This window comes from Theropithecus gelada, chromosome 5 (genome assembly GCF_003255815.1).
Source record: "Theropithecus gelada isolate Dixy chromosome 5, Tgel_1.0, whole genome shotgun sequence".
Classification (NCBI taxonomy): Eukaryota; Metazoa; Chordata; class Mammalia; order Primates; family Cercopithecidae; genus Theropithecus; species Theropithecus gelada.
In genome coordinates this window covers 91689214-91714134 of record NC_037672.1, presented here as the reverse complement: position 1 = coordinate 91714134, position 24921 = coordinate 91689214, and the positions used below count along the sequence as shown (strand labels likewise).

The window sequence follows — 24921 nt, the reverse complement described above, 5'->3', positions numbered from 1 at the left end:
ATAGTCTTGTTGAGAACTAAGTTTTGTGCAGTTAAATAAACTAGAAAGTGTACAGTGAATTACCCAAAGAGTGATAGAACAAAAAGTGCTGACAGTACTCAGTAACTGGGAGAAAAATAGTGGTCCACAGTAGTTGGGCCAGACTTTGAGGAGGAGGTGGCTTTGGAGTCTGGAAGTGAGTAAAGAGCGGGAAGGGCATTTTATGCTCTTGACAGCTAAAAGAGCAGAGTCAGAGGTATTCGTAACTCCCAGTTAGGAAGATTTGAGTAACAGGATTACTCTTGAGTATATGATGACAAACCTTTATTACCAAGTGATATCAAATATTAGAGCTGACTATGGTAGTGACAGTTTTTGATATAAATGTGAAATTACTTTCTCCCAAAGGAATCTTGGGTATGCATGCACTTTAAAAGAATCCAGAATCTTGTAAATATTGTCACATGGCTCTTGCAAGTGATGATAATAATGATGCTCATAATAATGAGGATTAGCTGCACCCATCAGCCCATTTTAGATTATGTATTCTTAGAACACATTGAGTCCACTTGGAGGAGCCGATTAAGTTTTGGCTGCTTTGGTTCCTGAGCATGAGTTTTGTTAAGGTAAAGTAAGTCTTCCTTAAATACTGTGCCAGGAGTTTCTTTTGACCAGATGATTCCTGCTTAATGCTTCGATCCTGGCATCATATCTTGATCTTACAGGTGTCCTGTACTTTTTGTGAGATTTGTGTGAACTGTAAGTTGGATATAAATAATATTTAAAATGCGTTGGGGTATGTGATTAGGGTAAAAGTTGTAGGGGGTGGATGTCAGTGGCAGGAAGGTTCAAAGGCAGTATTTTTTCCTTTTTTAGCAAGCTAAAAATCTAACTTCTGTAACTTCTAGCTATTCACCTTCCTTTTCATCTAGAGGAATGTTTCCTCCCGAGTGTATGTGCCACAAAGTGCTAGTTCTGAAGATGTCAGTAAGTGCTATGTAGAATAAAAGTGGGTGGGTTCCGGGATGGAATAAGTGTGGGAAAAACTGATTCTACAAAAATAAGCAGTTTTCTTTAATGCTGGGCTCTTGGAAATGCTAATGTGTTTTGAACATAGTAAATCTCTAGGGAGTATGGTTTGGTCCTAAACTTAATTGAGCTCCCAAGGAACTAGTATCTTATAGAACACACATAGAAAATAGTGCTCTACAGCAGTCACTTTCACACTTTTTTTTTTTTTTTTTTTTGGACCCAGCTTCATGATAAATACATTTTAACTCATAATCAGGAATTCACATATATATGAATAATGTATATGAATAACTGAAGCAAAAGTTTAAACAAAATGTTGATTACTTTTACTACAAGTGATATGCTCAGATATTTTCCTTTCTATTCTGTTTCATTAGAATAAGAATGCTGGTAACTACCCAGCTAAGCTGATTTTGTGACCCATTAATGAGTTGCAATTCTCACTTTGAAAAACACTGTTCTAGAATAACTCAGAAAAGCTTAGGGATGAGAACTAACATCATTGTGCATCACAGTGTGTCATTCTGTGCCAGGCAGCTTATAAATATTTTTTACCTCTAATTTTGTACATTTATGAGATAGGTAGCATTTTCTAGGTAAGAAAACTAATCTCTCTCCAAGCATGAAATAACACACTAAATAATGGCACCAGGGTCTGAATCCAGGTCTTTATACATCATAGCCTATGCTGTTCCCACAGTATTTTGCTTTTTCCAAGTATAATCTCCTTTTCACATGAATGACCTCTTCACATATTTGAAGACTACTGTGGTGTCACTGCTGACTCTTTCTCCCACACACTGTGAGCATTCCCTTGTCTTCTTCAGAGTATATAATCCCAGTTTGTTTTATCATTCCTTAGATAATGTAATTTTCTGATCCTTCAATCATGGTTTTTCTTTTTCTTAATTAACTCTAAATTGCTCATTGTCATTATACATGGTTATCAGAGTTGTACCCAGCATTTTAGATGATATTTGATCAGATGGAGAGTGTGGTGGGTATGAACCAAATGCTGTTTTTTTTTTTTAACTAAATATTTCATTGACAGTTTTAACTTCTATTACTTATGCTTAATATGAGCCTGAAATATCAACTTCTCTCCCATATATTTTATACATAAGATGTTCAACTGAGTCTTCCTAACCCTATTTTTTGTGTAATGGATTTTTTTTAGCTTAAATATAAGGCTTTTATTTTATATTTTTTTAGTTGTGCTTAGATTAAATATAAGGCTTTTAAATTTCCTTTTGTTAGTTTTTATTTAGACATTTAATATTATCCTTTCTGATTTATTTGGTCATCTTTATATTTGGTAGGCATATCTACCGTGTCTTCATTCAAATTATTGATAAGAATAAATTACTATGGGCCGGGTGTGTGGTGGCTCACACCTGTAATCCCAGCACTTTGGGAGGCCAAGGTGGGCAGATCACGAGGTCGGGAGATCGAGACCATCCTGGCTAACACAGTGAAACCCCGTCTCTACTAAAAATACCAAAAAAAATTAGCCAGGCGTGGTGGCACATGCCCGTAGTCCCAGCTACTTGGGAGGCTGAGGCAGGAGAATGATGTGAACCCGGGAGGCGGAGCTTGCAGTGAGCCAAAATCTCGCCACTGCATTCCAGCCTGGGCTACAAAGCGAGACTCCGTCTTAAAAAAAAAAAAAAAAAAAAGGATAAATTACTCTGAAGTGTGCACGTCAGACTCACTCTAGATTAACACCAGTCTATTAATTAACACACATGGTTGTTCAGTAATTACTAGTTCTATCTTTTATTGTCAGGCTCATATGACATTTTGTGTGGACATTATGAAAGATTTTTGTCAAATGCCTTGCTATAATTAAGCTATTCTCTGCCTATAAGATTCTCAACTACAGTGAAGAATACTACCTTACTATTACCAACCTATTAAAATAGCCATTGCAGTTGATTTGTTTGGACTTGTTTATGATGAATGTTCTAGCTAGCACTTCATGTATTCACTTTTCTTCACAAACTTTTTTAAATCCAGTTTTGAATTTTGCAAGGAATCAGTTTGGTCTGGACTTTATAGACACTGCTTATTTTTTTCTTTAGAAGTTGCCATATTTCCTTTCATCCAGACTTTTGATCCTGCCCGTGTTCACCATTATATTAGTGATAAAATTTCTGTTCCTTTCCATCATTTGGAGTGGTAGGCCTAAGCCCATTTTAAGCTACATTCTGGCTCACTAGATCAATTTATCTTAGGTTTATGAAGACACTTCAAATTCATACTGACTTCTCATCAATAACTTTTGTTGATAAATGTCCCATTTCAGAGCTAGGTAGGTATGTGGTTTTTATACTTTTTTGTCACTCGTGGCTTTTCACTGCTGAGAGTTAATTTATTGTATGACCTCTTTGTTTATGTATGCTTTTTGTAGAGAGCCATTGGTAAAATTTGCCTGTAATTTAATTTGCTAAGCCTAAATTAATAAAGCAATTTGTGTAATTATCACCACTTATCTGAATAGTTTGGCAGTCATTCACTGATTAACATACTAACATCTTGGGAAGTTTTATGTTTTCTAGACTCTTCTGTACCAAGGAGATGTTATTTTAAAGTAATGTGGTTTGCGTATGTGTGTGGGTTAGATGAATCAGAAGTTAAACCTCTAATAAGCTTTCTATTTCCCTTTTTTTTTTCTTTTTTTTTTTAAGAGACAGGGTCTTCCCTTGTTGCCCAGGCTGGTCTCAAACCTCAGCCTCCCAAAGTGCTAGGATTACAGGCATGAGCCACTGTGCCTTGCCCTCTATTCCATTGTTAGCAGTGGTTTTCCAGTCATTCTAAAATGGCTTTAAATTTTTTTCTTTAATGGAACAAATACTTAGACTACCTGTGTGCAGCACAGTGTTGGGAACACTGAGAGACATGATTATGCAAGTTCTTAAAAAATAGAACTTGGCCAAGCAGGGCCCCATGGTTGATAAAAGTATATTACAGTCACTGTGATGTGCCCATGTTGTATATGCCAAGCATTTTGCAAGACAGCAGTCTACAACCTTTTTGGCACCAGGCACTGGTTTCGTAGAAGACAATTTTTCTGTGGACCAGGGGTGGGGGTATAATCTACAGCTCACTGCAGCTTCAATCCCTTCCCCCCCACCCCCGCCACCCCCAACCCTGCCCCGGCTCAAGTGATTGTCTTACCTCAGCCTCTTGAGTAGCTAGGACCACAGGCGCGTGACACCATGCCTGGCTAATTTATTTTTTATGTTTTGTAGAGACAGGGTCTCACTATGTTGCCCAGGCTGGTCTTGAACTCCTGGGCTCAAGTGATCCACCTGCTTCATCCTCCCAAAGTGTTGGGATTACAGGCGTGAGCCATCGTGTCCAGCTCCTTTACACATTTTAAATCATTTAATGTGTACAATTTGGAGTTGTAATTATTATTATTGTTTTTATTGTAAAATATACATAACAAAATTTACCATGTTAATAATTTTTAAGTTTACAGTTCAGTGGCATTAAGTACATTCACAATGTTGTGCAGTCATCACCACCATCCATCTCTAGACCTTTCATCTTCCTCAGTTGAAACTGTGTACCCATTAAACAGTAATTCCCTGTTCCCGTGGACTCCAGCCCCTGGCAACTACCATTCTACTTTCTGTGTCTATGAATTTGACCACTCTAGGTACCTTGTATAAGTAGAATCATTCAATATTTGTCTTTTTGTGTCTGGCTTATTTCATTTAGCATTGTCTTCACAGTACATCCATGTGGTAGAATGTGTCATGTTATCCCTATTTTACAGTAAAAGAAGCTAAACCCACAGTCACATAGCTAATAAAGTGAAATTGAGATTGACACCAAACCTAATAGTCAAGTCTGATGAAGAACTATTGATCTTGATTTATTTAGCCTATAGATATTTAGCTTGGGTAAGAGAACTTTTCGAGTATTTGAAGGACTCTTATAAGGATTATTATATAACTCTTCATCACTAGACTGATAGGTGTAAATTAGAGGCAGGCAATTTTTGATTTTGTAGAATGAAGAATTTTTTAATAGAGCTGTTTTTGGATGATAAGGACTACCCTAAACAAATTTTTGGAAATAACCTTCAAAAGACTGCTGAATGCTCCTGTTGTGGGCGATGTTACAAAGAAGTAAAAAAGTTGAATTGGGTGAATTCTAAGTGTTCTTTTAATTCTGTTGCACTCTATGTGGGAGCATAAGATAACTTCAAGACAGGCTGGGCATGCTGGATCACGCTTGTGATCCTAACACTTTGAGAGGCTAAGGCAGGAGGATCACTTGAGGTCAGGAGTTTGAAACTAGCCTGGTCAACATGGTGAAACCCCGTCTCTACGAAAAATACAAAAATATTAGCTGGGCTTGGTGGTGGGCACCTGTAATCCCAGCTACTTGGGAGGCTGAAGCAGGAGAATTGCTTGAACCTGGGAGGCGGAGGTTGCAGTGAGCTGAGATCGTGCCATTGCACTCCAGCCTGGGCGACAGAACAAGACTGTGTCTCAAAAAAAAAAAAAAAAAAAAAAAAAAAGATACCTTCAAGACAGAGTGCTAAGCTTAAGTGTGAGGAGATATTTAGCAAAGGAAGCATCATGGATGTTTTCCCTTTAAGTCTGTGGCACATTTCTCTGAATATCTTCAGTAATGGCCAGTTGTTTTCCTCTTGAGGGTAGGTTTGAATTTAGAAAACCATTAGAGTCATTATCTTGCCTGGTGAAAAAAATGAGTTAGCAGGATATTTAAAAGTCCTCAGCAGTCCAGCACTAATTTACCCTTTTCCTAGATTTACTTGCTTTTGCCAGAACCTTCAAGAACTTTTATGCCCTTTGGCTTTTGATGTTCATCCGTTTTTTCCTCCTCCTCCCCTTACCAAATTTTACTTATTATTCAGGTACGATACAGATTTTCTTTCCTTTGTGAAATTCTCTTAAATTTTTAACTTGGTTTACTTCCTCTTCATTGTTAACCTATCACTGTTTACATATCCTTTTTTAGAGTATATTTAATACAACCACCTTGTACTTTGGTCTGTGTAGTCTAGATTGTGAGCAGTTTAAGCAGGAGGACAGTATCACATTCGTTTTTGTTTTTCTAAACAGGACCACAGTATAGTAAGAGTTCAGTGATATTAATTTAAATGGTATCAATCTATCAGTGATGTTAGGTTAAAATGAGGCAAAGCTATAAAACAATGAGACCAAATTTCTTACATGACCCTTATGCCAGTTACAGATGAGATATTTCTCACAGATTCTGAATAATGGTAGTATCGAATCTGTACTTTCCCATGACGAATTAAAGAAGAAAATACTCTCTAGATGTAGTGTCTGATTTTTAAAATAAGTTTAAAAATTAGCCGAAGTACTGGCATGGCTCTGTTTAGTAGGATTACAGAAGCACTTTGTTTTAAACTTCTTCTTTGTACCTTTTGTGATTTCCAAGTTTTCTGGTAAGACGTGAATTGCTTTTATAATTTTTTTTTTTTTTTTGAGATAGAGTCTTGCTCTGTCGCCCAGGCTGGAGTGCAGGGGCACAGTCTCGGCTCACTGCAACCTCCGCCTCCTGGGTTCATGCCATTCTCCTGTCTCAGCCTCCCGAGTAGCTGGAACTACAGGCACCTACTACCACACCCGGCTAATTTTTTGTATTTTTAGTAGAGACGGGATTTCACTGTGTTAGCCAGGATGATCTCGATCTCCTGACCTCGTGATCCGTCCGCCTAGGCCTCCCAAAGTGCTGGGATTACAGGTGTGAGCCACCACACCTGGCCCTGCTTTTGTAATTTAAAAAATCCTGTTGATAAAATTTAAGTTGGTTTTATTACTCTGTGATCATGTGGGGATCATAATATAACATGATACATTAAAAGCCTTTTTACTGGTAGTTTTCCTTGTTACTTAGTGGTAGTAAGATTATATATCACAGATGGATAAATTTTGGCTTCAATAAATATGGTTTCATTTATTGAGTAACTGCCATAGGTGGAGCACTATGCTATAATGATAGCATATTTTTGATAGAATTGGAACCCAAGACATATATATGATCTTATGATCCATTATTCTTGTTTGTTTTAAATTTAACAGTTTAATTGGGCAAAAAAACATTTATTGAACTGGATAGCACCCAGGACCGAAAGTGGTTTAGAATGCTTCTTATAATGTTCTTAACTTTACATTGAAAAAGTTAAATTCCACAAGTGTAACTATTAAAACATTTATCAGATCTACCTAAATAAATCATGTAGTCTGTTTTCATGAAAAACACAACTTTGGTTTTTAGGAATATCAGATAAGGAACACTAAAGTTGTATAGCTCACATCCTATGAGCCTTCTGGATCACTGATGCTGCTACTACTCCTCAGTCACATCTTTGGGGCCACCCTGTATTCAAATTCCTATGCCAAATGGCCCAGGGAACCTGGTGCTGATACCCTGGTAGCCCAAAAAGGCTGCTTGCCTTCTACTTCCACTTATGCAGCCCCCTGCCTCCTTACTCTTCTGCTAGGAACATATCTATAACTATAAAAATTCATGTAATTTTGACATGATTTTTTAAAAAAGGCAATTTGGGCAGTAAATAACAGAGTTAAGTAGTGTCTTAATATAAATAGTTTGCATTACCTGAATACACTATTCCTTATAGTAATTATCTGTACTTGCCAGAGCACATTGCATGTGACTCCTGTTGGGCTGATTTTCAGTAGCAAAAATGAATTTGTAAAAGAATGTAGGTTTTAAGGCTTTGGTAATAGTAAGTTCTTATTTCACCTCTTTCATTTACTCGAAATTACATCTTCTGAGATCTTTCATTTTGGGATCGAAGTTACGGAGGAAATGAACAACTTTAAGACAAACTAGCTTATTTAAGAGGAAGACTTTAGGTCTTTAGGAGTGGCTTAAAGATTGCAAAACACAGTTCACTTGGATCTGGGAAAGGTCTCACATTCTGGAATAAAATAGAAATTAGAGACTTTAGAGAAAAAAATATTGATTATATCTCCTTGAAATGTGAAGAATAATAGATGCAAGATAATGTAGTACCATAGTATCACATATGAAATTTTAAAAAATATTTGGAAAGATAAGACAAAATTGTATTTAGTTAAAAATCAGGTTTATAATTCACGAGGATGAATCAAATCATCTCCCACTTCTGCAGTGTACTAGACTGAAACTCCTCCCCCACACATCCCTCCACTACTCCATTCAGGAGCTTCTGCTCCTCTGTGAGACAGTAAGAAAGTACCCAATTATGTGTGGCTCTTGAGGCTTATTTTGTTTGGAAAATGTAAATGAGAAGCAAGAGTGGGCCAAGCTAAGTCTGTAAGTGACCCTTGACTCCAGTAAGCCTGAGGAGTGGGATTTAATAGGTGCTCTCAAGTTAGGTTTTTAGTATGCATTTAATACCTAATTGGTACTATATTTTATAGTGATAATCAGACTAAATTGTGTGTTTTTGCTAATACCTATTTAGTAGATACAGAAAGAATAGTAATTTTAGGCTGTGAATGCTTGTATCTTTTGAGTGGGCCTGCTCATTTCTCCTCTGAGTGGGGGAGATAGTGAATCCTGTGTTGACCTGTCACAGTGAAATTCTTATTTGCCATTGGTTATACTTAGGACTGATCTGGAGTGGATTAAAAAGCAAAACCCCAACAACTGATAAATCCTAGAAACCTGAATCTAGAGGTTTGGAACTTGATGAGCAGGTACTATAAGTCTTGATGGTAGTGCACCCTGTGAGTGAAAGAGGCTAACAACCTTTATGTGAGGTATAATAATCTAGTTTTATCTTAATTCATCTTCAAGTTTTTGTCTAATACCATGTCTGGCCAGTGGTAACTGCTGTATGAATATTTGTTTAAATTACTGAGTGGAGCATAAGCTTTCAGGGTGTTTAGAGTTTGGCTAGGAGACAGAATGAACATAGAATTCTGTTCTCTCTGAAACCAATAATATTTTCTAGAAGAAATATTTATATGGGCTTAAAAGTGAGAGCTGGGACTTTGGATTTGGGCACAGATGGAAAGGTATTTTTTGCTGTCTGTGAGAATCAAGATGTTTAGGGAAAAGAGCAAGTGATACATTTGAGTAGGGTAGAGAAAAGGCCTGTGAAGATACTTAACTAAAGGGACGTTTGTTAGGGAACAAGTGAGAAAGTTGAATCATTGGGTTAGAGATCATACTGTGAATGGCCTGTGAAAGCTAGGAGGAGAGTTTTTGAATATTGAATGCTCTTAACGAAATGGCATTTTGGAGAGGTTAGTGTGTAGTATGTAGGCGAGGACACAAGTCATAGCTACCTTTATTGGCTAGAAAACAGCCTCTGAGGTTTGCGTCCACCTCTTGTGCCCTGAAGTATTCAAACCAAAGTATTGAATTCAAACCAAAGTATTGAGTCCACAGCGATACTCTTTCCATTTCATACCAACTACTTATATGTTGCATGAAAACCATCACATCACATCAAGCTAAATGATTAAAGATTAGGCCATTTACCTAAGAAGGAAATAATAGATATCATTTTGGTTTCAAGATCGTTTAGGTCCAGTTAAAAAAAATTCACATTGTTTAAAAATGTTATTTTGATCTTATTAACATTATTATAAGAATAATCCCAAAGCAGAATTTGCGACCTTGACATTTGGGTCAGATAACTCTTTGTTGTGGATGCTATCCTGTGTGTTGTAGGATGTCCAACAGCATCCCTGGCCAACCAAAAGTGTCTCCAGACATTGCCAGGTGTCCCTTTGGGGCAGAATTACCACAGATTAAGAACCATTGCCTTAAAGAATACTTCTGGTATGGTGTCAGAATGACCAGAAATAACTAGTACTGTATTGTAGTAATAAGTTTCGTATTCTAGTTACTTTGCCCTATTTACATTTTCTAAGTCAGAAATAGTGCTTGATATGGTTTGGCTCTGTGTCTCCACCCAAATCTCATCCTGAATTGTACTCCCATAATCCCCACGTGTTGTGGGAGGGACCTGGTGGGAGGTAATTGACTCATGGGGCAGTTTCCCCTATACTGTTTTCATGGTAGTGAGTAACTCTCACAAGGTCTGATAGTTTTATCCGAGGTTTCCACTTTTGTGTTTTCCTCATTCTCCCTTTGCCTACTGCAATCCGTGTAAGACGTGACTTGCTCCTGCTTGCCTTCCACCGTGATTGTGAGGCTTCCCCACCCATGTGGAACTGTAAGTCCAATTAAACCTCTTTTGTAAATTGCCCAGTCTCAGGCATGTCTTATCAGCAGCGTGAAAACTGACTAATACAGTGCGGTTCTGAAAATTAAGAATAAGTCAAATGATTGGGCACTACTTGAGAGTCAACGGAGCACTAACCAGATGAGATGTCAGAACAGTATATTTAAATTAGAACTGCCTTGGGGAAACTGGAATGAATGGTCTCCCAAGAAGTAATCATCAGACATTTATTGAATACCTGCCATAGGTGGAGCATTATCTATAATGGTAAGAAATAGTCATAAGAACTTTGATGGTTGGAAAGCCTCATGAAAGCTTCAAAAAAGACTTCATGGTCAGTCTTGAAAGGCAGAGTAAAGCTAGGTTAGATAAAGAAAACTTTTTTTTCACCCTTATAGTGAAAATAACTATGAACAAAGAATCCATAGGTTAAACTCTCCACAGTGCATGAAACAAACATTTATTTGGTCAGTTTGGCTGCACGCAGAAGGTTTTTTTTACTGGAGTAAAGATCAAAGGACATAGTTTTGAATCTGATAACACAGAATTTTGAAAAATAAGCTGTGGAGTATATCTGATGGGAAAGTTTTTAGGCTGTGAAACAGTGGTATGTAGATCTGTGTTTTAGAGCGTAAGTGGTGGAGTGTAGATAGATTGGAAATACGAAAGTCTGCTAGGTATGGAGAAAACAGTTAAGATTATTGTAACAGTCTGTACTTGATGAGATGGGGCCTAGACTAGATCAAGGTCAGTGGAAATGAAAAGAAAGGGATAGATTTAACAAGGATTTGTTAATTAACATAATAGGATATGTTAATTGAATATGTAGAGAGAAAACAGTCGATATTGGCTCAAAAAATTTCATTTATTGACTGGAAAAGATGATACTATTTTGAGGGTTTTTGGGGGGGATGTCCATAAGAAGCAGTTTAGAGCTCTGTGACTGACACCAAGGTGAAAGACTAGACGTATTAGAAAATTATGTATGTCCAAAAACCAATAGTTGGTTATGGCAAAACAGCAACAAAAACTTTCAAATTAAAAAAATGTTATCTGATAAACAGAATAAAATAGTAGGAACAAGTATTTAGTTGTATCTTAAGAGTTGATAGAATAACAAAAAGATCCTGGGCTATATAAAGTGAAGGAATAGAAGAGCTCATTTTTACACTGTATGTGCATTTTCAGACCCTCAAATCATCACTTCTAGCTTTGGTAATTAAACAGTTGTAAGTGATATAGAAAAAACTGATGGGAAAGGGAAAAAGTTAAGGGATTAGAGCAGTTAAATTTAGCCTCTTACAGAAATTGGGATAATTTGATTACTGTCACTTGGGAGAGAGATCCTTGTTAATTGTTATGGGTATTTTTTTTTTCCCCCTCAGGCTGAGTCTCGCTGTGTTGCCCAGGCTGGAGTACAGTAGAGCAATCTCGGCTCACTGCAACCTTTGCAGTCTGGGTTCAAGCGATTCTCCTGCCTCAGCCTCCCGAGTAGCTGGGATTACAGACACCCACCACCATGCCCAGCTAATTTTTGTATTTTTAGTAGAGACGGGGTTTCACCATGTTGTCCACGCTGGTCTCATCCTGACCTCAGATGATCCGCCTACCTTGGCCTCCCAAAGTGCTGGGATTACAGGCATGAACCACTGCGCCCGGCCTGTTACGGGTATTTTGAAAGGAACAAATAATGAAATGATTTATGATTTAATTATGAATTAAAATAGGAAAAATTTGATTCAGCTGATCTACAACTGGTAACCAAATGGTTAGGACCAAGAAAAAATGTAAAATTTTCTTTTCTTTTTTTTTTTTTTTTGAGAAACAGTCTTGCTCTTGTCACCCAGGCTGGAGTGCAGTAGCGCCATCTCAGCTCACTGCAGCCTCCACCTCCCGAGTTCAAGCGATTCTCCTGCAGGGATTACAGGCGACCCGCTACCACACCCAGCTGATTTTTGTGTTTTTAGTAGAGATGGGGTTTCACCATGTTGGCCAGTCTGGTCTCGAATTCCTGATCTTGTGATCCGCCTGCCTCAGCCTCCCAAAGTGCTGCGATTACAGGCATGAGCCACTGCACCTGGCCAAAAATTTTCATTGTTAATAGTATTTCAGGAAAAAATGCCATGCTCTTTTATGAATTCTTCATACTTATTTCCTTGTGTTCCTTTTTTACTGTGTGTCAGGAAGTTTTCTTTGTGGGTGAGGAGACATAAGGGATGATGTGAAATATTCTTATTCTTGTTCTTGGGAAGCTTAGAATCCCGTATGAAGACAGTTATATAATTATATAAAAATTGGGTATATACACAGAATCACAAACTCTAACAATGGAGGATTAGGTTAGGTTTTCTTTTAGGACAATGTCAATTCTAATAATATGATTCCTTCTTCCCCCCAAGTGTATTTTGTGCTTTCTGACCATCTCAGAATACAGTATACCTCAGGAATCCTCACATACCCATTCTTATCTTTATATATAATTCAAAAGAAAAAAGGAAGAGAATGTCTAGCCTGGTATTCTTAAATATTAACTTTAGTTCTATGAGCAGAATACAATATACCCATCTCTCTTACCTCCTACTCTGGCATGTAACATAAAAATATTGTTAACTTTCTTTAGCATTTGAATGTTGAGGTTAAACACGTATTTAATATGCATATATTTTATATATTTATAAATATATAAATGTAGATTATATCTAATTGCATGTTTATCTGTTTTCTCATTCTTATCTGGTTTATATTTTCACAAAGTTGGTAAAATATTTTAATTTTATTATAACTCAAAATAATTTTAGAACCTGTAGGAATACTGCAGGTAGAAAATTCTCTGAGATGACAACTTTTTAATCTTTACTGTGTTAATAAGCCTTTGTTATCAGTGTCTTGTGGATTCAAACTTTATGTTCCTGTATCTTTTCCAAGGTAATTTATTTGTAGATACTTTATTAACAGTATGAAAAAGTGTTAATTTTTTAAACCTAAATTATTAAGTTGACAAACTATTAAAAGTCATAGCAGTATGCATTATTATTATCTTGGATTTGAAGAATATATCATTTGCTGAAAGTATGACGTTTTAGCCAGGAACTAACATAGTTTCTATGGGTAAGATCCTGTTTTAGTCACTAAAAAGCAAAGTACTCTAAAAGAAACTGCATGGATTATGTATGTGTGTAATGTTTATATGTATATATTATATATGCACATATCCGTACATATACCCATGTATGTTTTTTGTGGACAAAAAACTTCCTGTGTTAGTAATTGCTATCTATATATGCAGTTGTAGCTGAAAAGATCTGTGCTAGTGTACATAAGGACTGTATTGCAGCTATTGCCACAGTTTGTGAGTCTGGAATAGTTTGAGACTCCTTGTCTTCCTGTCTTCTTCTCTTAAAAGGAAGCAACTCAGTTTCTGATTGATGCAATCTAGGTTGGTCTCACTGTAACTAGTGTTCCCAGCATTCCCAGGTGCATAGTTATGGCTCAGCACTACGAGTTTTTTCTTTAAAGACTTAATTCTCAACCTCAAGTTTAGTGACACTCCAAGAAATATCAAAATTGTTTTATTCTCTTAAAATTAAAAAAAAAAAAAAAACCATGCCATACTGGAATGGGAATAAAGTGAGTCATTACATGAAAATAGAATCGTAATAGCTATTTCTAAAAGTTTGAAATTCGCTTCTTTACAAGGTTTTCTTCAGTTTACTCTGCTTGCTTTGCACTGTTTTCTGGGTTCATCATGTTGTTTTGTGTTCTGTCATACATACTCATATATTCTACCCTGCAACTAATGTCACTTCAGTGCTTGAAAATAGCTCTGTTCTAAAACTTTATTAATGAAGTTTGCTTTGCTAATAATTATTAGTATTATTGGTAATATTTTTAATATTCCTCTAAAAACCAGAAGAACATATTATATATATTTATATAAATATAGTATTATATGTCTTTTAGTTAGCTGATGGGCCAAATATAATAATAAAATAGCACTATGAACAATCTAGAAGTTCAAAAAGATACTATATATTTGAACTGAATGTGTTTTTCTTCAATTTAATTGTGATTTTTGGTTGTAGTAGTAGGTGGGATTGATTGAAACCTTATATATTTTATTGTTGGTAAGGCTTAGGAGAAAGCAGGGAACGTCGTGGCTGTTAGAATGATTATATTGAAGTCTTTTTTTTTTTTTCTTTTTTTTCCCTGTTTCAAGGGGTAGGGTTTCTTTCTGTTGCCCAGGTTGGAGTGCAGTGGCACAGTCATAGCTCACTGCAGCCTTGAACTGGGCTCAAGCAGTCCTCCCACCTCAGCCTCCCAAGTAGCTGGGACTACAGGCACCTGCCACCATGTGCGGCTGAGTTTTTTTTTTTTTTTTCCAAGCGATTCTCCTGCGTCAGCCTCCTGAGTAGCTGGGACTACAGGCATGCACCACCATGCCCGGCTAATTTTGCATTTTTAGTAGAGATAGGGTTTCTAAACTAAACCATGTTGGTCAGGCTGGTCTCGTACTCCCGACCTCAGGTGTTCCGCCTGACTTGGCCTCCCTTAGTGCTGGGTTTACAGGTGTGAGCCACCGCACCCGGCCCCACTGATGTTTTAAAAAAACTTTTGTAGAGACAGTGTCTCACTGTGTTGCCCAAGTTGGTCTTGAACTCCTGGCCTCAAGTGATCCTACCACCTCCGCCTTCCACAGTTTTGGGATTACCGGTGTGAGCTACCATGCCTGGCCCTATTAAAGTCTTTAACTTAGGAATCTTTTATATTCTTTTTTAGCAATGCTATTAGGCAGTAAAGTATAATATTTAAGAGTACTGCTTCTGGAGCAATTTTGGTTTTGCCATTTAGTAGCTGTGCCACCTTGGACAACTTACTTACCTCACTTGTCTCAGTGACCTCATCTGTAGAATGGAGATTGTAATAACACCTATCTTACAATTTTGTAATGAAGATTGAAAGAGTTACTATATTTAAAATACTGAAGCAATGCCTGACATGTAATTAGCATTTAATACAATATAAATTCTTATAATTACTGTTACATTGACTAAGAAGGCTTATTAAAGCATTATAAGCAATGTATCCTAATGGTTTAGAATTATTAAATTATATTTGCTTGTGAGTAAAACCAAAGATATTTGTATTTTTTTTTTTTTGAGATGGAGTTTCGCTCTTGTCATCCAGGCTGGAGTGCAGTGGTGTGATCTCAGCTCACTGCAACCTCCTCCTCCTCGGTTCAAGTGATTCTCCTGCCTCAGCCTTCCAAGTAGCTGGGATTACAGGCTCCCACAGCCACGCCTGGCTAATTTTTGTATTTTTAGCAGAGATGGGTTTTCGCCATGTTGGCCAGGCTGGTCTTGAACTCCTGACCTCGGGTGATCTGCCTGCCCAAGCCTCCCAAAGTGCTGGGATTACAGGTGTGAGCTACCACACCCAGCCCAAAGATAATAAGATAAGCTTTTATTAATTAAAGATTAATTATAGAATTATTAAAATGGAAATAAAGTTACAAAAGTGGCCACTTTAATTTACTTTGGTATCCTCCCTTTATCTCTTTTCATATTGCTTTTTTATTTAGTGTTAATTCAGATCCAAATATTTGAGCATGTATAAGTGCCTGTGTTGGGGATTGTGCATTGAATGTTGTGAAGACAGTGTCCTGTGCATTGAATGTACCTTACTCAGTGAATAGGTAGAGAGGGATGATTTAGAGGTAGTAAAAGTCTGTTATTTTCCTCAGCCTGTAAAAAATTTGCATCTAAAGAAATTTATTTCAATAATGCTTTTAATGTAACTTTTATTTTGATCTTAAATTTAAGTCATTTTTGTCCTTGGCTTCAGTAGCCTACTTTCAGCTGGCTACAATATGAAAAGTGATTACTATGGTTACCACAGATTCAGCAAAGTAACTCCTGTCTTCTTTCCTCTTACCATTATTTACTTAATATCCATCTACTATGTGAAGAAGTATATTAACAATGTGAAGAAAAGTCTGGAGAGACATACTTCAAATTGTAAATAATTTTGGGGTGTAATTTTGGTAGAGAAAGGGAGGTTATTATTTCTTATATTTGTACATTTCCATGTTACTGAAAGTTATTACACTTAAAAAATAGTTATATTCTTAGTTGTCTTTAATCACCATATTATACAGGTATGTGTGACATATGGGCCAAAATGTGACTTCTTATTGTAAGCTTTGTATTATCGTATTCTTAATTACATTTCTAATAACTCAGTATTTAACGTTATATGTAAATTGTATTTAATAGTAGTTAGGCCGGGTGCGGTGGTTCATGCCTGCAATCCCAGCACTTTGAGAGGCTGAGGCAGGTGGATCACGAGGTCAGGAGTTCGAGACCAGCCTGACCAACATGGTGAAACCCCATCTCTACTAAAAATACAAAAATTAGCTGGGCGTGGTAGTGCGCGACTATAATCCCAGCTACTCAGGAGGCTGAGGCAGGAGAATCGCTTGAACCTGGGAAGCGGAGGTTGCAGTGAGCAGACGTCGCGCCATTGCACTCCAGCCTGGGTGACAGAGCGAGACTGTCTCAAAAAAAAAAAAAAAAAAAAGTGGTTAGTTCCCTTGTAATGATTGTTCTAAGGGAAAAAGTGGCATCTTGAAAGGACAATTTATTCCTATCACATTGTAACAGCTTTATCAAGATATAATTTATGTACCATAAAATGCACCTGTTTAAAGCGTACTGTGGGCTGGGCATGGTGGCTCGTGCTTGTAATCCCAGCACTGTGGGGCTGAAGCGGGTGGATCACTTGAGGTCAGGAGTTCAAGATCAGCCTGCCAACTTGGGAAAACCTGGTCTCTACCAAAAACACAAACATTAGCCAGCATGGTGTCGCGCACGCCTGTAATTCCAGCTACTCGGGAGCCTGAGGCATGAGAATCACTTGAACCTGGGAGACAGAGGTTGCTGTGAGCTGAGATTGTACCACTGCACTCTAGCTTGGGTGACAAAGTGAGACTCTGTCTCCAAAAACAATATATATATATAAAATAAAAAATAAAGTGTACTGTGGTTTTCAGTGTTCAATAGTTTGTACAATCACAGAATTGTACAACCATCACCGTAATTTAGTTTTAGAGTATTTTCAGCATACCCAAAAGAAACCCCGTGCTCATTAGTAATCATTTCCCATTCCTTCTCTCCACCCCCTCATCCATCCCCAGGCAACCACTGATCAACTTATCTCAAATTTGCCTATTCTAGACATTTCATATAAATGGTGTCATACAATCTGTGATGTTTTGTGACTGGCTTCTTTTACTTAGCATAATGTTTGAAGTTCCTGTGTAGCATTTTTATTGCCTGCAATACATGTTTAAATGTCTCTTTTCAAATTATAAATACCAACTCAAAAAATTCAAACGGGACAAAAATAAATAAAATATCGTCTCTTCTTATAATGAGTGTAAGGGATAGAATTTCCTTTTTGACAGGGGGAATCTAAATGTCTACAAAGATACTTTCTTAAAACATTTTGCATCTGTGTTGTACATAGTGGAGACACTTAATACAATCTTATTAGAGATGTTCCAGGAAGGTTTTCCTAAAGAATTGACATTTAAGCTGATACCCAGTAGAAAATAGAGAAGAGCTAGGTGAAGTTAAGCAGGGGAGGGTGAGGAAGCAAAAAATGGAATGAAACTTGTTACAAGGGGAACAACATGCGCAAATGACCTAGAAGCAAAAGTGTTGAACTTTCCAGGAATAGAAATTAATTCCATATGGCTGCTATTTAAATTTGTGTGGTGGAGGAAGGTGAGAAATGAAGCTAAAGAAGAACTACGACAGTTAAATCATTGGTTAGGTCTCAAGAGCTGTGGGGATCATTTTTAGAAAAAAGCCCCATCTTAAGGGCAGAGGGAAACTGGCACAGAATTTCTAGCAAAAGAATACTAATAAAGTCAGATTTGTATTTTAGAAAACGCTGACTGCAGTGTACAAGATGAATTTGAAAAGCAGGCAAGTCCAGAGATTTGCAAAATTAAAAAAAAAATTTTCCCAAAATTGTTTTATCCATTCTTTGGCCTTTGCATTTTTATATAAATTTTACGATCAGCTTGTCAGTTTCTGTTAAAAATGCCTGCTGAGGTTTTCTAGGGATATGTTGATTCTACAGGTCAGTTTGGTGGAGTTAACATCTTGTCAGTCTTGTGTTCAGATCTGTAAGCATTGTATATCTCTTCATATGTCTTCTTTTAATTTCTCTCAGCAGTGTTTTGTAGTTTGCAGTGTACATCTTGCATTTCATTTGTTAAATTTATTCCTGAGTATTTTATTCCTTTTGATGCTGTTGTGAATGAAATTGCTATATCTATTTCATATTCAAGTTGTTTATTGATAAGTGTTTAGAAATACAGTTTTTTGCTTATTGATCTTGTGTCTTGTGACCTTGCAGAACACATTTGTTACATAATTTCTTTCAATTTAAGAGTTTTAGAAAGGATTTTCTATGTGCAGGATCATGTTGTCTGCGATTAAACATGTTTTACTTCTTTCTTTTCAATCAGAATACCTTTAGTTTTTTTTTCTTGCCTTATTGTACTGTATATCATTTAATAAAAGTATGAGAGTGTACATCCTTGCCTTGTTCCCAGTCTTAGGAGAAACTATGTGGTCTTTTACCATTAAGTCTGTTTTTCTTAAAGAGTTTGTGTAGGATTGGTATTGGCATTATTTCCTTAATATTTGATAGAATTAATAAATGAAAAAATGTGGACTTGAACTTTTCTTTCTGGGAAGGTTTTTAAATTTCTTTCTTTCTTTTTTTTTTTTTTTTTTTTTTTGAGACAGAGTCTTGTTCTGTCACCGAGGCTGGAGTGCAGTGACTGGATCTCGGCTCACTGCAACCTCTGCCTCCTAGGTTCAAGCGATTCTCCTGCCTCAGCCTCCTGAGTAATTGGGGCTACAGGCCCGTGCCACCATGCCTGGCTACGTTTTTTTTGTATTTTTAGTAGTGACGGGATTTCACTGTGTTAGCCAGGATGGTCTCGATCTACTGACCTTGTGATCCACCCGACTCAGCCTATCAAAGTGCTAAGATTACAGGTGTGAGCCACTGCGCCAGGCCGGTTTTTAAATTTCTAATTCAGTCTCGTTTATAAAAGTCTATTCAGGTTCTCTTTCTTGAGTTTTTAGAGGTTTTTTTGATAATTTATGTTTCCTAGGAATTAATCTGTTTTATCTATTTTATTAGCATTAGGTTGTTCATAATATTCGCTTATATTCCTTTTAATTTAAGTCTGTAGTGTTTGTGGCGATGTCCTCTCTTTTGTTTTTGGTAAGTTATGTTTTCTTTTTTCCTAGATCAGTCTCACTTAAAAATTTATCCTTTTTTTGTCTTTAAAAAAAGAATAGGCCGGGTGCAGTGGCTCATGCCTGTAATCCCAGTACTTTGGGAGGTTGAGACAGATGAATCACTTGACGTCAGAAGTTTGAGATCAGCCTGGCCAACATGGTGAAACTCCATCTCTACTAAAAATACAAAAAACTAACTAGGCGTGGTGGCGGGTGCCTCTAATCCCAGCTACTCGGGAGGCTGAGACAGGAGAATAGCTTGAACCTGGGAGGCGGAGGCTGCTGTGAGCTGAGATCGCAACAGAGCAAGACTCCATCTCAAACAAACAAAAACAGAAAAGCAGTTTTTCCCCCTATAATTTTCCGTTTTCTATTTCACTGATTTCTACTTAATCTTTATAATTTCCTTCCTTCTGGCTACTTTGGGTTTATTTATTTATTTATTTATTTATTTATTTATTTTATTTTTATTTTTTTTTTTTGAGGCGGAGTCTTCACTCTGTCGCCCAGGCTGGAGTGCAGTGGCACCATCTCGGCTCACTGCAAGCTCCGCCTCCCGGGTTCGCGCCATTCTCCTGCCTCAGCCTCCCGAGTAGCTGGGACTACAGGCGCCCGCCACCGCGCCTGGCTAATTTTTTGTATTTTAGTAGAGACGGGGTTTCACCGTGTTAGCCAGGATGGTCTCGATCTCCTGACCTCGTGATCCGCCCGCGTCGGCCTCCCAAAGTGCAGGGATTACAGGCGTGAGCCACCGCGCCCGGCCTATTTATTTATTTTTATTTTTTGAGATGGAACCTCGCTCTGTTGCCCAGGCTGGAGGGCAGTGGCAGGATCTTGGTTCACTGCAGCCTCCACCTCCCGGGTTCAAACAGTTCTCCCTGCCTCAGTCTCCTGAGTAGCTGGGATTACAGATGCCCCGCCCCCACCGCTAATTTTTGTATTTTTTAGTAGAGATGGGGTTTTGCCACGTTGGCCAGGCTGATCTTGAACTCCTCACCTCAGGTGATCCACCAGCCTCGGGCTCCCAAAGTACCAGGATTACAGGCGTGAGCCACTGTGTCCAGCCTACTTTGGGTTTAATTTGCTCTTGTTCTAATTTTTCAAGCTTAGATTATTGATTTTAGACCTCTTTTCTTTCCTAAGTGTTTGAAATTACAGATTTTTCTCTAAGCACTTTTTGAGCGTCATCACATAAATATTGGTATGTTGTGTTTTTGTTTTTATTCAGTTCACAGTACTTTCTGATTTCCCCTGTGGGATACATTATTTGACTTTATTTATGTTTTTAATTTCCAAATATTTGGAATTTGCTAAATTACTTTCTGTTGCTGATTTCTAATTTAATTCCATTGTGGTCAGAAACCATACTTTAAATAATTTCAGTTTTTAAAAATTCAGTAAGACTTGCTTTATGTCCTAGCCCATGATCTATCTCAGAGAATGTTCCATGTGCAATTAAAAAGAATGTGTTTTCTGTTGTTGGATGGAGCATCCCATAATCCATAAATGGTTAAGTAAAGTTGGTTGATAATGTTGCTGAAGTCTTCTGTATTTTTTCTGATTCTCCATGTAGTTCTTTTTTCAGTTATTAAGAGTCAGCTATTGAAACCACAAAACAAAATTTCTGAATTGTTTATTTTTCTTTTCAGTTCTATTACTGTCGTTAGGTATTTTTAAATTTATAATGTTATATCTTTCTGATGTATTGAAATGTCCCTTTTTCTAGTAATTTTTTGTATCTTAAAGTCTATTGTCTAATAATAGCCACTCTAGTTCTTATAGTTACTTTTTCATGGTCTTATTTTTTCCCATTCTTTTGCTTTCAACCTATTTATGAATTTGAATCTAAGATGTTTCTTTTGTAGACAACGTATCATTGTGTCTTATTTTTTAATCCAGTCTGACTATCTGCATGTGAATAGGATGTCCCAGTGCCTTGTTTGCCAGGTTGGAGGCTCAGCTCCCCATTGAGCCTCCATGATTTAATTTTAGTAGTAATAGGATAATGAAGTAATGTTTGTTTTTTTAAGCAAGTAAAAACTTGTTGAATCTCAACCTGTTTTAGGTTGCATTAACTGTAAATAAACTTGCTGTGTTCATCAGAATTATGTCCCTCTTGATTAAATCATATTCTATGATTTAAGAAATTCTTAAGTGTCAAAATGAAAAAAAATGTTTTTAGTGGGCAAAATAGTTATTTCGAACAAGTCCATGTGTTTGTAAGAAATGAACAAAGAATATGATATATATTGTTATTACCAATAGATTTATTTGTAATGAGAGTTTACTTAGGATTTCCTTTTAAATTGAGAGACTTAACTCGGTCCTGCTAAAGGTGAATTCAGTTATGTGATACAGCTCATCTCATGTGTCCTCTGGCAAGTTTAGAAGTATGTACTTTGAAACCTCAACCAAAGGTTACCTGACCAAGGAATTTTGTGCCAATATCATATGGGCCAACGCCCTTTGTTTTTAGACTTCAGATAAGAGGATAGAGTGATATAGAAAGTTAGTGTACTCAGGGCTTACTGTATCATTTTCTCCCTTTTCATCACTATGAATAAGTATGGACAAGTTGCTTTAATCTGCTAATGGAAGGAAGGAGCATTCTGTATTCCCAATTAAGGGAGCAAGTACAGGAATGGGAGAAAAAATAGTTTATTTTGATAAGGGTAGAAAATAAAAAAGATGGCGCAATCCTAAATTACTCACAAGGTTTTAGTCTTTATAACTGAAAGAATTATAATGCTATTAACAACAGGAAAGAAATGAGGGATTTGCGGGGTGGGGGGGCAGTTGTGATGTTTTAGTTGATTTTGAATTATTGTTGTATTAATTTAGTTTGTAGTAGTTTCTGTATTTTTAAAGATGCCAAAGCACGTTGCAACTTTTTAAAAACAGCTTTATCAAGATATAATTTATATACCATAACATTTATTAATAGCTTATAATCAGCATATCATAAAAAGTCATTATATGTTAGTGAATTTAGTATATTTACAATGACAAACCATTACCATAATTATCACTACCGTATAATTTTAGAACATCTATATCACCCTAAAAAGAAACCTCATTCCCATTCCTACCTCCAGCCCTAGGCAACCACAAATCTCTTTTTCTGCTCCATATGCTTTTCTAGACATTTCATGTAAATGGATTCTTAAGTGTCAGTATGCATTCACTAAACATAATGTTTTTGAGGCTTTTTTTTTTTTTTTTTTTTTTTTTGACAGTGTTGCTCTGTTGCCCAGGCCGGACTGCAGTGGTGTGATTGTGACCTCGGCTCACTGCAACCTCCACCTCCTGGGTTCAAGCGATTCTTGTGCCTCAGCCTCCTGAGTATCTGGGATTATGGGCGCCCACCACCACACCCGGCTAATTTTTTGTATTCTTAGTAGCGATGGGGTTTGTATTTTTTTTTTTCCCCAGAGTTTCATCCTTTTATTGAAGCTTACAATTTCACTGGACTTTTGGCCCCAAATGAAAAAAAAAATGCAAATTAAAAAAAGTATTGGCAGGGAGAGGTGCCCACTGTCCCCTGGAGACTGAAGCCGAGCAGAGCATGGCAGGCAAGTGAGGGCTCCCAGCCGCGGAGGCAGAGCCTGGCCAGAGAGGCCCAGGGAGCAGATTTGTCTGAGCAGGGCCAGCCCCAGGCAGTTAGAAGTTAACATACAAGGATTTATGGGTGTAGCGGAATCCAAGCCACTGGTCCCATGGGCAGATCTCTCTCATGCTTGGTCAGATTCCACTTTGGAGAAAATGGGCTCGTGTGACAGGATGGCCTGGTGAGGGAACACAGGTAGTAACGGTAATGGGCCAATGAACACTCACCACTGGCATCAGGGTGGAGCTCAGCTGACTGGACACTAACTCCATTACAAGAACCTGCTCCTGGTGCCAGGCTGTGCCACTCAACTAGGACATTCAACTTCCATCCTCTCCTCCATCAGTCCCCTACCTGTGTGGCCTCAGCCCCGGTCCTCACTATTTGGTGGCTATGATGCAGGACTCTCAACCCTCTTTTGGAACAGTGTTGCATCAAGCAAGGGAGAATGTTCTTCTAAAGGGACAGGAAAAGAAGAGATGTCCACGTACTTCTCTCACTCTAAGAAGCCAGGAAAGGTCCCTGGTGCACTCCACTCTCCACAGATGGGTTGGGTCATAGCATCCGAGAAGCTGTCATGGTGATGAAGTCCTCGAAGCCGAGCCGAATGTTGCCTTGTACAGCTGTGTCCTTCTCCCAGAAGGCCTCTGTCAGCACCTGCAGCTGGGTGCATACCTGGATGAAGCGGTCCAGCTGCATGGCAGGACTGGCAGAGCGTGGGCAGTAGCGGGAGACCAGAAGCTGGGTGAACTGGGGGCTCAGGTTGTAGCCCATTTGGGACAGAGCTTGCTGCAGCTCTGTGTAGCTAACGGAGCCCGAGTGGTCCCGGTCATACTGCTGGAAGAGGTTCTTCCACTGCTGGATGAATTTCCACAGGGCTGAGAAGCCGTAGACATTGATATGGCCTGACTTGGTCTTGTCAAACATGTTTATCATCATGAGGCAGGTCTCATCATTGAATGAGGACCAATTGCAGTTGACCAGGGCCTGCTTTAGCTCCTTCATGGAGATATAGCCACTGTGATCTGAGTCCACTGACTGGAACCAGGAGTAGGCCTCAGGATCCACATTGGGAGGGGCGCCACCCTGTCCATAAGGCCCAGGCTGCTGGGCACCATAGGAACTTGGAGGTGGCTGACCATAGGGGCCCCCTGGAGCTGCACCGCCATATGGTCCTCCTGGAGTTCCAGAGGGGAACATCCCAGGATTGGGGTATCCATAAGGACCTCCACCAGCTGGTGGTCCATAAGGCCCTCCAGGGGCAGGACCCTCATAACCACCAGGGGGTAGCCCACTGCCATACTGCCCTCCACTATTGGGGGGTCCAGGGTAGTAGCTACCCGGAGGGACTCCTGGTGCTTGTCCTGCAGCTCCTGGGCAGCCCTGCCAGTTCGAATGGCTGGCCATGGCGATTCTGACGTCACACGCAGGCAAGGGGTCGGGGTTTGTATTTTTAGTAGAGATGTTGGCCAGGCTGGTCTTGAACTCCTGACCTCAGGTGATCCACCCGCCTTGACCTCCAAAGTGCTGAGATTACAGGCATGAGCCACTGCACCCAGCCCTGCTTTGCACTTTTTAAAAAGGAATTTTATAGCCAGCAGTAGGGGGACTATGTACTTAGTACATGTGAGCCATGTGGGTAAATTATGTAAAACCAGTCAGTGTAGGAAAAATATATATATTGAAAGAGTAGTGATAATGTCATAAAATTGTTTTATTATTGTTTATTATTCATCTATAGAGGTTTACCTTGCTAAACATTCGCT

The 24921-nt window shown here is 38.2% G+C and overlaps 1 protein-coding gene and 1 pseudogene across 5 annotated transcripts in view; one reads left to right on the top strand and one right to left on the bottom strand.

Moving 5' to 3' along the window:
* SLAIN2 (SLAIN motif family member 2) overlaps positions 1–24921 on the top strand; it is a 79059-nt gene that overhangs the window by 2621 nt on the left and 51517 nt on the right. The gene's annotated exons all lie outside the window — the stretch shown is intronic.
* On the bottom strand, positions 21187–24579 carry LOC112624671 (annotated as a pseudogene). 2 transcript variants are annotated; one of them, XR_003119458.1, is made up of 2 exons: positions 23656–24579; positions 21187–21199 (listed from the first exon to the last, which is right to left on the bottom strand). The product of XR_003119458.1 is annotated as a peflin pseudogene, transcript variant X2 (transcript). The 2 variants fall into 2 exon arrangements; XR_003119457.1 differs by lacking the exon at positions 21187–21199 and having other exon boundaries at positions 22977–24579.